This window comes from Chenopodium album, chromosome 9 (genome assembly GCF_948465745.1).
Source record: "Chenopodium album chromosome 9, dcCheAlbu1.1, whole genome shotgun sequence".
NCBI lineage: Eukaryota > Viridiplantae > Streptophyta > Magnoliopsida > Caryophyllales > Amaranthaceae > Chenopodium > Chenopodium album.
Window position 1 is genome coordinate 61,088,277 of NC_137842.1, and position 12,956 is coordinate 61,101,232.

The 12,956-nt window shown below is 36.1% G+C and overlaps 1 long non-coding RNA gene across 1 annotated transcript; it reads right to left on the bottom strand.

The window, feature by feature from the left end:
• Positions 1–7,671: 7,671 nt before the first annotated feature.
• Positions 7,672–8,536, bottom strand: LOC145560026 (uncharacterized). Its single transcript, XR_014093073.1, has 2 exons — positions 8,318–8,536; positions 7,672–7,912 (listed from the first exon to the last, which is right to left on the bottom strand). It is a non-coding gene; the product is annotated as an uncharacterized LOC145560026 (long non-coding RNA).
• Between the last annotated feature and the right edge of the window lie 4,420 nt (positions 8,537–12,956).

The window sequence follows — 12,956 nt, forward strand, 5'->3', positions numbered from 1 at the left end:
TTTGGCCATCCTCTCATTCCCACGCCTTGATTTCGGTCTCCTCCCCCTCCCACGCCTTAATTCTGGCCCGTTGTTTCGCCATTTCGGTAATAAGGGTGGTGGTTTAATTTAAGGCAATGGAAGGGGTTAGGGAATGGACAACAACCAGCGCGGAGGAGTTGGGGTGAGGACGCGGTGGGGCTAGGGTGTGAACGCAGCAGGGTTGGCGGCGAATGGCCTGGTTTGGGCCGATGGTGGTGTTGAGGAGGTGGCTGGGGGGTTGGGCCTGGTGGTTCTCAATTTTTTTTTTCTTTTTATATTATTTTTACAAAAGTTAGTTTAAAATAATTAATTAATGTTAAATAATCATTTCTGTAAAAAAATTAAAAGTAAAACTTATTATTTACCAACCACATTGTGACACGTGTAAATTAACTTTTATTTAAAAAAATTTACCTAGTTAACCGGTTACAGGTCACCTGGGACCATTAGAAGCGGATTGATAATAAAGGTCGGATTATTAAAAAATAATCGAAAGGTGGGATTATTTTGGGCGGATGAGGCAAAGGTCGGATTATTATGGGCAATTTTTCCTAATAAATATCATAATAATAATCATGAATAATAATTATAATCACAATAATAAAATAAACATCAAAATAATAATATTCATAATCATCATAAATTATAACAATTACAATAATCATCATGTTCATGTTAACATTAAAGCATAATAAATATAGCAAGATCCTAGGCATGATACTAACAAGATTAATAACAAACCCTAGCATGTCACTAAACAATAAAAATCAAATCTTTAGCCCTAACATGATACTAACAATCATAAATATTACGAAGAACATAAAAGACATCGCAGGAATCATAATAAGCATATTTGATATTAAAATTACCCTAGACATGATACTAGGAATATCATAATAACAATATAAACATGATTTCTACATTATAACATTAATTAATCAATAAAGTACTTACTTTGATGCCTCGTACCTCTTTCTAATTACAAAATACACACGTTAGTAACTTCAAGGAAAATAATAAAACAAACAATTAAATTAAATAATTGAAAGAGAGATTTGGGACCAAACCCTCAGAAATTAAACCTTTCACGTCTAGGGCGAAGGCAACTTCGAATATGGCTAGGTGTTTCTAGATCTTGCGAATGCGGAATTTTGTATGAAAAGTAAAGTTTTGAGAAAGAGAGAATTGAAAGAGAATTAGAGAGAATTGATGATGAATGAAAACTGATTGTAGGTGAATGATCGTGAGAATTGGTGAATGATAGATGTAGATGATGAATGAATGTAGATGATCGGTCCATGAAAACGGAGTTTTTAATACGATATTTATAGAGAAATCAGCCAAAAAGAGGCGCCAGGCACCAGCACTAGCTCCAGGCACCAATTGCTAGCGTCAGGCCTGGTTCCAGGCGCCAAGGCCTGGGGTTAGGCGCTAAGCCTGATACCAACGCGTTTTCGAAAATCCGATAAGTTTACCGTACTGGAGGATAAAATAATATAATTTCCTCGAAAATGCTATTTGATTTTGATTAAAACTCTGAAAAGTCAACAAAAGTCAATTTATCAATGCTAATTGAATTAGGAATGAAAAGAACCTTCTAGAAGAATCTAGAAGACTAAAACCATTCCTAATTGCATTAGGAATGATAAATCATATTAGGCCCTCCCCTAGATCATTGGGCCGTACATAAAGCTCAAACCGGGCCCATTTTGGTAAATTGGCCATAACTTCCTCAATATCCATCGGAATTGGGCTTATAATATATCGTTGGAAAGGTCTTTGCAAGCCCCATCCAACTACACTACTATTGGACCCATATCATGGACCAACCAAACTGGATTGACTGTTTTCTTAAAATAAGTTTTCAAAAACAGAGAGAAGAGAAAAGAAATAAAAACTTTCCGCAACACTAGACTTTCCACACTTTCGTTTCATTCGATTATGATTCGACGTGAAAGGTACTCATCACTGGGTTTGGTTTTGGGGAGACACAAATGGGTGTCTACAACATGTAATTGAACAGATAAATATACATGCAATTGAACAGTGATCCCTAAATCATGTAAACAGTGAAACCCTAATTCAAGTGAACAGTGAAACCCTAATACACAAAATTGAACAGATAACCTTACTCTAAAGCAAATATATAAAATCGCAAACAAAAATATTCACAAAAGAATCATGATTTAGGGGAAGATATTTTAAATCCAAATCATACTCCATAGCATTGAACAAAATCAAGATCCATGGCAAAGAAGTAAACATCGGCAAAAATAATCCGAAAAATTAAATTATTTGAGTAAAACATCATAAAGAATCAACAAATACCCCATATAATCAAATTACTCATAACAGAAAATTGCATAAATTAAATATACAATAAATCGAAAAAAACGATACCTATCACCTTTAAAAAGGGCGGATTCACAAAATTAGTTGAGGGCTTTGATTCGTTCGAACACGTACAACAAAAATCAACAATTTTTCCGGCGATTTTGAACCCCAACTTGCCCAATTTGAAGAGAGAGAATGAAGAAATGAGTCGTTCTTCAATGGAAGAACCCAGAAAACCAAAGAAATGAAGAGAGAGAAAAGAAGAGAGAGAAATTAAGAGAGAGAAAGCAACGTTACAAAAATAGTCAGAACACCAAAAATCAAGGGAGACAACTCATTCATTATGGCACAAGTACAAAGACAATTTTAAGGGTATTTTGGGTATCACAGATAATAAAGCCAAAAAAAATGAGGGCATATAGGTCATTTTGTGTTATTGTATGGGAACAAAAATTGTGAAATGTGACTAACATTTTGGGTGTCCAAAAATGGAAATAGTGACTATCATTCGGGGACGGAGAGAGTAGTAAACTTGTTTTTAGAAGGAATTTTCCCTCCTACACTCTACTTTATTTTTTTTTTTTTTTTCTTTTAGATCTTTGTAGAATTATTAATTTTCCCTCATAAAGCTAATTGTGTTATTGTTATTATGAGCTATTCATCTTACACAAATTCAGAGGATGGAGTTCTTAAACTACATTAGTACCGCGGTTGTTGCGTGCTGGCTGCTCTTGCCAGTGGCGGATCCAGGATTTCTAAGTAGGGGTAGCGCATAGTTGTTTAAGAAAATTTAAATTAAAACCGGACTTTATTTTAGGGATTCATATTGAAAAATTCCCACAAAAATGATTAGCAAAATAATAAACCGAGTGGTTTTATTGATGCAATGCAATGTGTTAGTACATTGTTGTGCTACTTATTAATTGAAAATGTGATTTTGGACATGCATACATTACCGAGAAATTAAAACAATTACTAAGATATATTATACTAATAAAAAAATAATTACAATAAGAAACAACTGCATAATGGTATGAAGTATCAAATTAATTGTTTTCAAAAATTGATACTAATAATTTTACTCATACTTTTTTTTAACAACCAAATCGTATATAATTTATCATTATAGTTCATAAAATACTCCATACATCATAGATAATTTGTGAATATGAAATAAAATCTTTATTAATAAAAGTAATGGAGAATTTTAAATTACTTTTAATCTTATTAATGTTTTGCTTATACATGTACATAGTATAAGAAATAAAGTCTAGGGGGATATTGATTTTGAACAAAGAGTTTTTTTTATGCAAATTTGGAACAAAGAGTAAGGCAAAAATTAAAAAAAAAAATAAATGAAAAAAAAAAAAGAAAAAAGGGGGAAGTGGCCCAAGTGGGGTTCGAACCCTTGATTACCTTGCCGCTATTCCAAAACTTATGCGCCTTCTTTCTCGCCACTACAACAATGAGTATCACAGATTAAATCATCAGTATTAAAAAATTTATACCAAAATTATGGGGGTAGCATGTGCTACCCCTTGTTACTACGTGGATCCGCCACTGGCTCTTGCAAATTTCTATTTTGTATATGTCAGTATAAATTGATTTGTATTCAATGATGTTCTGTTTGTAATGAAGTTTTACATGTATGTACTACATATACAAATTCTTCGTAGCTCAAATGTAGAGTAAATACAAATTGGAGGTACTAACGTTTGTCAAAAGTTGTAGATAAGGTACTAACGTTTTAGAAGTTGCAGGTAGAGTACTCAACCAAAAAATTACCTTCTACAATAGGTTAACAAAATTTTAAAAAAATTAAAAAAAAATTAAAAATTATGACATTAAGTCAGAAGGTACTAATGTTTGCAATTGTTTAATGTTTTCAGCGGATAAAATATAGCCATTACAACTAAAAAAAAACTGACTTCCATTTATATTGCTCTCCATAGCCATCTTCTTCTACTCACATACCTTGCAGATTAAAAAAAATAAAATAAAAAAATCAGAAGAAGCAATTTACAAAATTACACGATAAAAAACTGATTTTTAAAAGAATCAGTATTTACTGATTTAAATTACTGATTTTTTAAAATCACTGACAAGAAAACTCTAGAAAATTTCTAGAAATCACTGACAACAAAACCCTAGAACATTTCCATAAATTCAACCCAAAAAAACCCATTTTAATAAATCAGACAAAACTACAAAAATTAGTGATTTTTGTAAATCACTAATTTTTTAAAATTACTGATTATTTTAAATTACTGATTTTTTAAAATCATTGACAACAAAACCCTAGAACATTTCCAGAAATTCAACAAAAAAAAAAACCCATTTTGATAAATCGACAAAGCCACAAAAATTCACAAGTAAATTACCAGATGATGACAACAAACAACATGCAAAACCATAAAAAGTAAAATTGAACCAAAAAAAAAAAATAAACCCACAATTCTGTACAAAAACCACCATTAATGTCGAAATAAATCAGATGAAGAAAAAAAATAGAATATACCTTCAGATGATTGCATCTAGCTGCCGTAATTTCGCTTTCTTGGATGATGTTTCTGAACCAAATTTCCACATTAATGGCGTTGAGCTTCAAGGGGAAGGAAGAGTTTTTTTTAGTGAAAGGGAGCTCTGTTTTTTTCTTTTCTGTAAAAAGAAATGATGAGGGAAGCGTTTCCAAAAGTACACGTCACTCGTTTTTTTATTTTCCTTTATTTTAAAACCAAAAAATTGTTTTAACCGGTTTCAATAAGTTAGTACCGGATTCTTTACCTCCTATAACAGGTTCAGTACCTTTTGTGCAACTTCTTAAACGGTAGTACCTTAGGCGCAACTTTTAGCAAACTTCAGTACCTTCAATTAGTATTTACTTCTCAAATGTATAATAGTTGTATTGTATAATGATAAATATATAGTTGTATATTCAGATAAAGTTGAAAAGACATAATTGTATATATTCCGGTTGAATTAAAAATCTAGGTTAGATGTGGCCGGAAAATGTCATATAGGTGTTGATTGCACATGTTACAAAAGCTATATGTTTAATTTGCAATAATTAAAAGTAAAGGGGTTAATTTGCACATGAGACTTAAGTCTTAGGGCTTACTTGCCACAAGTGTCAGTTCGGTATTGTACTCCATCTGTTTGAGGCTTTTTTTATTAAAAAAAAATATTCGGGTATTAACGGGTACCCGTGTCCTTGGGAGGTCGGCCCATGATCTTGGAATTCTAGCGGGCCGAGTACCCGACCCGAGAAATTTGCAAAAAAATTCCTAATTACCCATCGGGTCTTCGGTTAGTCAGGTTGGGTAAAGCGGGTCGGGTTTTTATGAACACCCCTAGTAGGGATGACAACAGGTCGGACTCGGAGCGGATTATGCTAAATTCGACTCCGACCCTACAGGAAGTCGGAGGCTAAATCCGACTCCGACTCCGACATCCGACTCCTAGACTCCGGCTCCGACTCCGAATTTAATATCCGACATCCGGCTCCGACTTCGATCTGACCCGACTTTGAGTTTTTTTCGTTATTCAATATACTTTGAGAAATTGGGCTATTTGGGTCTTTACAACTGATGAATCATATTTATATAGAGTTTATAGACGCGTTTATGCTAATTTTATAGTTGCCTTTTGAGTCTTTTGTCGCTTTTTAGGTCGCGATTGCATAAGTTGTCCATTTTGTGCTCTATTACGCTTCGTTTGTGTTTTTTTAATGTTTCAGGTAGTTTTTATAACTATTTGGATGCTTTTGGAGTGGTTTTGGAAGAATCGGACAATGAAAGGATGAAAAGTCGATGAATCGAGGTCACTTAAAGAAGTATATGTGTCTGTGGAAGCTTAGGTTGAGATTCATATGAATGAGTAATGAATACAACATCCACAAGGGTCATTATGCACTTTACGGAAATGAATTTGAGTTAGAAACGAAGAAAAACGAAGGTTTGCAAAGTATAAAAAATTGACCTTTGCTCACTATTTTGATCATAAATTGATTTCTATCGATCCGATTGAAGCGATTCAAAGTGCATTGGAAACTACACTTGAAGAGCTTTCCAACGATTGGTCGCACGCCCCTATACACTTCCTAGATCTCGAGTTACAGCCTCTGAAAATCTGCCCTGAGAACCAGCGGACGACCAGCGCCCGAAGCTCGATACGCCCAGCCACGAGCGAGCTTCTGCCTGGCCCGATGGATACCCAGCGGGCGCTGGTTTGGGCGTGGCTGGAAGCCGTGATGGCCCTCGTTTTCCGACCTTCGCAAGCTTCCTTGACTACGATTCCACTTGTCGCCTTAGTCGACCAATCATAATATGAATTATGTAGTTTTATCTTATTTTATTTTATTTTATTTTATTTCTTTAGATTAGTTTTAGGATATTATAAATACTCAAGGGATATTATTTTTCCCTTATATGCCTTTTTACACTTTTAATTTTACGTTCTTTTTATTTTTTTTCTCTCTAGCCCTAGTTTTTCATTGACAACTCCATGGATTCCTCCATGGATTTGTCTTTGAATCTGTTACTTTAATTTTGAGGTAATTTTATTTCTTTACTTTTAATTATGCTTTCTTTATTATTTCTAGTTTTTATTATTTATTTCATGCTTGAGTAATTTATTTCTAGGATTTGGGAATCCATGCTTATATAATGAATCTTGATTGTTGTTCTTGATATTTTAATTATTGATTTCTCTAATTGATAGTGTTTTTGTTGTTAATCTTGCAACCTGAGCAATTTTTTGATTAATTATTGTTAATAAAAGTTTGAATTGAAAGATCTTACTTTTAGAGGCTTACCGAACTACATATTATGTTGAATTAAGAGCGTTAAGACCCGACCGTAGGCTTAGCAATTACTCTAGATAATTGATTGAATGAATTATTATTGATATTTGATAGATTTAGAACTGTAAACATGGTGAACCATAACCCTATCAATTGTTTTATTCTTATTTTTAATTTATACTACTTTTCTATCCCAATTTCGTGACATAGTTTAGTTTCACCAAGTTCTAGGGGTGAAAGTTCGGTATTCGGTTAGGATTATACCCCAAACTGAATCCAAACCGAATTATTTCGATTTTGGATTTTTGAAACCGAATCCAAACCGAATTTGGATTCAATCCAATCCAAACCGAAATAATTCGATTTTGGATATTGAATCCAAACCGAACCGAATTTCTTTGGGCTGTTTTTTGGGCCTTGAATTCTGGGCTGTTATTGGACAAATAGTTTTGGGCCTTTTAAAGACCTAATTTTTGTACTTGTTCCTGAACAAAACATAAATTTTTAGACAAAGCTTCCACCACCACAATTAATGTCATGAATTACAACACTTAAGTTTGTCCAGCCAAAATAAAAATTACAGACAGTCAAACACAACAATAGTCTTAAACATAAAATGACAGTATGGCAGATTGGCAGCAGCTTCATTCAAATCTGGCATTAGCTTCTTCTTCTTGGCAGCGTACTCTTCATGCATTCAATCAAGCTCAACCAAGTTTGGGTTGATTGGATCAGTAATTTTCATATTCTTCAAGTCTAACATTCAAAAAATAAACAAGTTACATAATATATATGACATAATGAAAAAAAAAACATATGATAATTAATCATTATACTACAAAAATAAGGCTCATAAAATAATGAATCTATCAAAAATAACATAAGTACCCACCAATTTGAACATAACAGAACAAAACATCACTATAAAGATTGAACAAAACATCACCAATTTGAATGGAATCAATTCGAACATAATAACCCAGAGATAACTCAAAATTCCCAATTTGAACATAATAAATTAATAACTCAATTTCACAATTCGAACATAATAAATTAATTTCCCAGAAATAACTCAAAATTCCTAATTCGAACATAATTCAAATTCCCAATTCAAAAAAACAAATGAAAGAGGAAAAGAGGAGTAAATAAACAAATCCTTACCTTTGAGTGACTGAGAGAGGTGGTGGCGAAAGAAGGTGGTGGCGTGTCGCGGATTGAGGGAGTACGAAGTCTACGAACACCAGATCTGAAGAAAGGAACTGATATTCGACCAAGGAGACAATATAAGGTGGCCGGAGTGAGATACGGTGGTGAGATACGGTGGCCGGAGTGAAGGAAATGAAGGGTTTTGGTGAGGAAGTAGAGGAATTGAGGAGTGAAGGTGGCCGAAAGTCAAAAAAAATATTCATCTCTCTGTGGATTCGACCCTACTTACCCTACTACATTGTTAGTTGGTTTTGTTAGGAATTTATTTTTGACAGGTGTACGACAACCTATCAACAACCCACACCCAATGCCACCATGACCCACACCAAAATCCCCGATGTATCGGAGTCGGATAATCCATTAGAGTCGGATATTTGTCGAAGTCGGATTTTTTTCTCGGATTTTTTGTAGGATCCGACTCCGACCCCCTCCGACTCAGAGTCGGTTTATTTTAACGGAGTCGAACTCGGATTACTTTTTTCTCAGACTCGGAGCGGATTTTTTTACCTCGGATCAGGGCGGAGTAGGGTCGGATTCGGACTGGATTGCCATCCCTAACCCCTAGTGTTGGGTCCCATGAGGCCATGACTAAGAACGGTATGTTTTTGGCTAAAGTTTCTAAAAGAAGTTCTAAATTGATAGAGTATAAAATATATTCCTGGGCTTTAACCATCAGTTTAAACTTTTGGTTAAGTTGGTCCTTAAAAATGGTATTAGAGCCAGCGTGACACAAAAGTCACGGGTTTGAATCTCATCCGCCCCTCTTTCAAAGTGGAATTAATTCGCATCAGGTATGGGTGGGCCTGTGTTGCATCCACATTTCAAGCCTAAATGAAAGGGTCTTTTATGTGAGGGGGAGTGATAGAGTATAAAATATATTTCTAGGCTTCAACTATCAGCTTAAGCTTTTGGTCGAGATGGTCCACTAACATGGTAACAGAGCTAGGTTGGGTTGGGTTGTATTGTGATATGGGCCAATATTATGGACAACTCACATGTAGGTGGTGTGTTGTCCTACATAAGTTGAGTGTATAAGTGAGAATAGTGTATTGAGATGTGTATCCCACATTGGTCGTATAAAGTGAACAGTTGTGACGGGTTTAGCCCAGGCCCGTTTATCATAGACCTCTAAGAACCCAAAACCTAAATTTGTGCCAAAAGGACATATTGTTGGAAAGTAAATACTACTGTTTGATATTTAAAAAAAAAGAGTTAAGATGACAAATGGGATCCACTTTTTTGATAATATTGTGTTTGGGGTCTCATTTTTTTTAAACTTTGTGTTTGAGGTCTTGGTTAGAAATTCTAGTGAGTTAACCTTAAATAAAACAGAGAAGATAGCGAAGAAGAATAAAATGGATCAATATTGGAACATCAAATGAACTACTAAGTGATAAAGACCAAGATATCCCAATATCCCATTGTTTAAGATGAGTGTGTAGGACTTTAGATACTTTAAGCGAAATTGCATGAATCATATTCACAAGCATCTAAACACCAAGATCAATGCATAACACAAAAAGAACATATAATTGTACCTTTGAAGCGTGATTCCACTTGCGATTGAGCAAGAAAAATGGGAGATAAAGAACCTCAAGCGTGATTCCTCTACTTGGTCCACGGGCATAGATTAAACCTCCACTAATGCGAGTTAGTCGTGATTGAACGCTTCAACCAACCTTCTACGGAGAGGAGAGGAAACGATAAAGCCACGAACCATCACCACCACCACGAGCAACCACCTTGCTTGGGTGGTCCGTACGATTGTATGGATGAGGGGAGAGAGAAAGGCGTGTGAGAGAGGGGTTGAGAGAGTTTGGTTGCTTGCTTCACAATTTAATACTTAGGTTAATTGTGACTTATCTCAACCCTAGGCATGAACTTTATTTATATATCACATACATAATTAGAGTCCATGTGAAACCTAAACTCCTAGCCCACTTCCAACTACACTAGCCCTACTCCTTTACATGGCTTGTCATATTCTCATGAGGCCCACTAATGAGCCTCTTACTTGTTTAACCCAATACCCTTGTTGTCTGATGATATATGTGTTTAATATGCTATTTTATCCCCAATCCCACGGTCATTTATATGCTTATTTGAGCTCTTCGGAGCTACTTTTAGTACTAATGTGTGGTTTCAAGTGTTTTGTAGAGCTGGCAATTGTTTTGTAGAAATTTCCCGGATTTGTCGGTAATTCCTATGGTTTTCCGGCCACTACAAGATATTGGAGCTTGTAACACATTCATGACCGTTGATCGTAGCCCAAGACCGATCGTATCGGTGACTAAGGGCTTGATTCGTGAAATTGGTCCGAGCAATGGACTAAGAAGGAGTTGGGCTCTTGATGATTGAAGCCCAAGGAAACAAAGAAGAAAGCCACGACAAGAGGAACCGGGCCCGATTGGGCAGCCTATGGCTCGATTGGGCGGCTTCCCAAAAACAAGAACAAGGGGAAAAAAAGGCGGGCCCGATTGGGCGGCCCTTCATCCGATCGGCCGCGTGTAATTCCAAGCGGTTTAGGACTTTTGTTTTGGCTAATCTCCGAGCTTAATTAGGATTAATACTCTTCTTGTAATCTTTCTTAATCTTTCTTAGTTATGCTTTCATTATTCTCTTTTCATACTCAAAACTTTAAAGAGATTCTTAGTTGGTGATTATTTTTAAACTCAAATTTTCCTCTTTTAGTGCAATTTCAATTTTCCTTCTTTCGGTATTCTTTCTTCTCTCCTTCATTGCTTATTTTCTTGCTTTGATCTTAATCATGTATTTTTCATATGCTTTGATTAGTTTTGATTGAATTATGTGTGAGTAGTTTAATTCTTGGGTTCTTAGGGATCTATAATTAATATGAAGGGATAATTTGTTATTGTTGATTATTGATATTGCATGATAATTTCTTATTAGACTGCTTTAATTCTTTACAATTGGATTATGAATCGAGCAGATGTGATTTGATTGTAAAAGTATAACAATATTGAATTGATGAATCAAGCATATGTTAATTTGGTATGAAAGGATGTTTTCAATAGGAACTTAGATCTAGTAAATTGCGAGAGCCTGTTAGATCAATGTTGATTAATAAATTGCGAGAGCCTGTTAATCATGTTATATGTGCAATGTTGATTATTGATCGTTATGTTTTATCCTGGAATATTAATTATTGGTGAACCTGTGACCCTAGGCCTTTTATCAATGGAAAAATTGCCCGGAATAATCCCACCTTTGGGTCGTCCGCTGAAAAGAATCCCACCTTTACCTCCGATCTTTTTTAATGGTCCCAACCGGTCACTTAACTTGCTTTGGCAAGTTACTTGACACGTGTAGGCACCCGATTAATCCAAATAATAAAATTAAAAAAATTACAAAAAAAAGAAGTAAAAGAAAAAACAATTAATTAATATTAAAACCACCCACCAGCCAAACCACCTCCCCTGCCACCGTTATTGACGCGCCGACCTTCCCAGCCACCAATCCCGACGCGCCAACCTCCCCAACCACTAACCTCGACGCGCCGACCTCCCTTGTCTCAAGAATCCGGCTGTCCCGCGAATCCGACCACCCCTATCGCCATATTCCGGCCTCGCAACCACCCCCATCCCCCAATTTCGGCTTTTCTAACATCTACTGCCCCCTCTGGCCGCATCGACCTTCCCCTTTCCCGAATTCCAGGTGCGTCGAACTTCCTTGCCCCTACCCCCCTCCCCCAGCACGGTGCATCCCCTACCCTCTTCCACGAATTGCCGAAACACCAACCCCTTTTTCTCCCCCACGAAAATGCAGAACAACCTTTCTCCACCCTCGAAAACCATTTTCGGTCTCGATTCCGACCCCTTACTTGTCCCCCGACCTGATTCCGACCCCTCTTTTCGTCTGCCGTTTCTTGGGATCTGGGTTTGTGGGGTTTTGAATAGGCATTGGGTTGGTGGGTTTTGAAGGAATTTTGGGGTTGGTTAGGCTAGGGTTCCGGCCGGCGTCGGTTGGGAGTGGCGTTTCGGTTTGGTGGGTTGCGTTCAGGTGGGGATGGTGGTGGGTTACGGTCAGGTGGGGATGGTGGTGGCTGAAGTGGTGTGGCTTAGGGGTGGCTGGGGCTGGTGGAGGGGTGGCTGACTGGCTTTTTTTTTCATTTTTTTATTATAAATTTTGGACAAATTGTATAGTGACACGTGTACTTCAAACCCAATTTTTTTTTTACCTTTTTAACAGGTAACTGGTCACCTGGGACCATTGGAAGCAGATTAGGGGTAAGGTGGGATCATTTAAAAATAATCCAAGGTGGGATTATTTTTAGTGGACGGCCCAAAGGTGGGATTATTCCGGACAATTTTTCCTTTATCAATTGATTTCTCGCTATTCTTAATCTCCTTAGTTTAATTCCTTTTACAACAATATTTCGGTTACTTAATAGTTTAGATTATATTAATTAATTAGGAATAGAAAGACTTGTTTCCCTATGAATTCGACCCTACATTCCTATCTACATTAGTTAGAGGACTAAGGTAATACTTTTGATTAGGAGATACGACTTTAGCCTGTCATGTGATCTCATAAGATCCATTCTATTGGGCTTTGAACTATTTGACTAGCCCAA